General features: G+C 43.8%; 1 pseudogene across 1 annotated transcript; it reads left to right on the top strand.

Annotated features, from left to right (window-relative positions):
- The first annotated feature begins 449 nt into the window (after positions 1-449).
- Positions 450-1,172, top strand: LOC145512423 (T cell receptor alpha variable 18-like; annotated as a pseudogene). Its single transcript, XR_014058502.1, has 2 exons — positions 450-607; positions 740-1,172. The product of XR_014058502.1 is annotated as a T cell receptor alpha variable 18-like (transcript).
- Positions 1,173-3,482: the final 2,310 nt, after the last annotated feature.

Below are 3,482 nucleotides of genomic sequence, written 5' to 3'. Positions count from 1 at the left end.
TGACAGAGTCAACATGAATATACTATTTCAGAGAAATGACTTGGGGAGAGGAGGAAGCACTTTCCATACAGAGAGATCCTTCTCTGACCCATGGGAATCTTGGAGACATATGCAAAGAAGAAACCTCTGACTAGTCCATCTACAAATTGTAACTGGGGTTTCCTGCGAAGCTAGAGATACCTGTACCATGCAAACAATTATGGAAGTAATGATAGAATATTTCCCTAAGCACGCTTATGTTTAGGACTGTCTTCTTAGGGTCCTGTCCCATTCTCCTGCATGTAATCCCACAAACTAATATCAGGAGGAATAGGTCAGACTCGACTGTAGTGCAATTTTCACGGTCACCACCAGAGGGCGGGGCTTCCTTCAGATGCGGTTCCTCATTGTGTTCAGGAGCTGGTTTCACTTGCCTACTTTGTAGCCACAAGACAGAACATTGCTGCAGTACAGAAAGGGGCTCTCAGTTTCTGAGTGAGGAGCTTCTGTAACATCCATCTGGAGACTAGATTTGTTAGACTGGTGTATTCCAGGGAACAAGGACTGTTTTCTTTTGCTAACATGCATTCTACCACTCACTCAGTTCTTCTGATCATCTTAATATTCAGTAAGTAATATTTTATTCTAAATGTTAATGATTTTTCACTTTCCTATAACTAGAGGTAAGTTTTATTTTTCTTCTCTGGCTGAAAACTCCTCTCCTGTACATTTCTACGATAACAAAGTGATTTTCTTGTAGGAGGGACCAACGGTGACTCAGTGAACCAGACAGAAGTCCCAGTGACAGTCTCAGAGGGGGCTCACATGACCCTGAACTGCACTTACCAGACTGCTGATTTGGCTCCTTATCTTTTCTGGTATGTCCAGCATCTCAACAAAGCTCCTCAACTCCTCCTGAAGGGCTCAACGAGAGACCAGAGGCCAAAGAATAAAGGTTTTCAGGCCGCTCTTGTTAAGAGTGACAGCTCCTTCCACCTGCAGAAACGGGCAATGCAAACCTCAGACTCGGCTGTGTACTACTGTGCTCTGAGAGACACAGTGATAGAGGGCTGCAGGGGGAGCTGAGCATTAACCCAGAGAGCAGATGGGGCTCTGACTGTGGGCAGCCCTGGAAGGGGTGTTGTTTCTGTCTTCAGTGTTTTATGCTAGCTGTGTTGCTGTTTATTTGTTAAGTCATGTCCGACTCTTTTGTGACCCTGTGACTGTAGGCCACCAGGCTTCTCTGTCCATGGGATTTCCCAGGCAAAAAGACTGGACTGGGTTGCCATTTCTTTCCCCTGGGAATTATTCCGACCCAGGAATGGTACCCATGTCTCCTGTTTGGCAGACAGATTCTTTACCACTGAGCCACCTAAGAAGCCCCTGTTTTATGCCAGAGGCATCATCAAAGTACTTCGAGCTTGAAGCTCAGTGCCAAGAACTCTGGAATTCTTGGATTGGTCTACAGAGAGAAATCTGGGAGGGAAAGTGAAAAGAGGAATCTAAAAGGCCTTCTCCAGAAATGCCTGTTTTCAGCCCAGTCACATTTCTCCAGATGGCATAGAATTCCTGGAAGTGACAGTAACTCTGTTCAATGGCAGTTCAGTTGATATATGCTGAAATATGTCACAACCTGTTGATGAAAACTCCCAGGGCGCCTCATTCATGGATGAATGTATGACCTTGAAGCTACTGCCTGATTTTTATAATTCAGACCAGAATTTTTTGTCTTGCTGAGTTTCACCTGCAGACACTCCATCTTTAGTGACTGGGACTTTACACTATCTTCCCTTGACTTTTCCAACTCTTATGGTTGCTCAAGAAATGCTGCTGCTGTAAGTCCCATGAAGATGGTTTCCTGAGAAGATATTCCTTCTGTCAAGGGCCCTGGGGGTCAGAGCAGTCTAGTCAGTGAACATTTTGTGCATGAGGTGTCTTGCTTATATGTTGCTGACACAGCTCCACCCTCATCTTGTCATCATGGCAACTCTTTACAAAATGCTAGGTCATTATCCCGATTCTGGTCTTGAGGATCTGTGCTGTGAGAAATTCTGCACATAAACATGACCACATAACCTGACATATTATCTTTATCGCTGTATTGAGGCCTCTGATCCTTTTGAAGTGTGTCAAATTCAGTGACCAAGCAAACACTCGATCTGTTAGTGAAAAGAAGGCACATGGACTCTTGTTGACCAGGATTCTAAATTCTTAACATATTCACAATGTTCCCACAGCAGAGGAGCAGAAAACAGAGAAATGTGTGGCTTTCACTGAAACTTGTAATGAATGAAACTCGAGAAAAATTCGTCCTGGTGTTCTGGAGGTCTCTGAACCTCACATGTCCTTTATCCCTATTGTATGATTCTGTGGGACTGAGAGGCACAGATGAAGGTTTTGCAGAGCCTGGTCCAATAACAGTATGAAAAGGCAAAAAGATAGGACACTGAAAGATGAACTCCCCAGGTCGGTAGGTGCCCAATATGCTACAGGAGATCAGTGGAGAAATAACTCCAGAAAGAATGAAGGGTTGGAGCCAAAGCAAAAACGACACCCAGTTGTGGATGTGACTGGTGATAGAAGCAAGGTCCGATGCTGTAAAGAGCAATATTGCATAGGAACCTGGAATGTTAGGTCCATGAATCAAGGCAAATTGGAAGTGGTCAAACAGGAGATGGCAAGAGTGAACGTCGACATTCTAGGAATCAGCAAACTAAGATGGACTGGAATGGGTGAATTTAACTCAGATGACCATTATATCTGCTACTGTGGGCACGAATCCCTTAGAAGAAATGGAGTAGCCATCATGGTCAACAAAAGAGTCTGAAACGCAGTACTTGGATGCAATCTCAAAAACGACAGAATGATCTCTGTCCATTTCCAAGGCAAACCATTCAATATCACGGTAATCCAAGTCTATGCCCCAACCAGTAATGCTGAAGAAGGTGAAGTTGAATGGTTCTATGAAGACCTACAAGACCCTTTAGAACTAACAGCCAAAAAAGATGTCCTTTTCATTATAGGGGACTGGAATGTAAAAGTAGGAAGTCAAAAAATACCTGGAGTAACAGGCAAATGTGGCCTTGGAGTACAGAATGAAGCAGGACAAAGGCTAATAGAGTTTTGCCAAGAGAATGCGCTGGTCATAGCAAACACCCTCTTCCAACAACACAAGAGAAGACTCTACACATGGACATCACCAGATGGTCAATACTGAAATCAGATTGATTATATTCTTGGCAGCCAAAGAGAGAGAAGCTCTATACAGTCAGTAAAAACAAGACCAGGAGCTGACTGTGGCTCAGATCATGAACTCCTTATTGCCAAATTCAGACTTAAATGGAGGAAAGTGGGGAAAACCACTAGCCCGTTCAGGTATGACCTAATCAAATCTCTTATGATTATACAGTGGAAGTGAGAAATAGATTTAAGGGACTAGATATGGTAGACAGAGTGCCTGATGAACTATGGATGGAGGTTTGTGACATTGTACAGGAGACAGG

The sequence above is a fragment of the Giraffa tippelskirchi genome, chromosome 7, assembly GCF_054371585.1.
Source record: "Giraffa tippelskirchi isolate mGirTip1 chromosome 7, T2T-mGirTip1v1.2.pri, whole genome shotgun sequence".
NCBI lineage: Eukaryota > Metazoa > Chordata > Mammalia > Artiodactyla > Giraffidae > Giraffa > Giraffa tippelskirchi.
The sequence above is the reverse complement of the archived record's forward strand: the minus strand, read 5'-3'. Positions and strand labels throughout refer to the sequence as shown.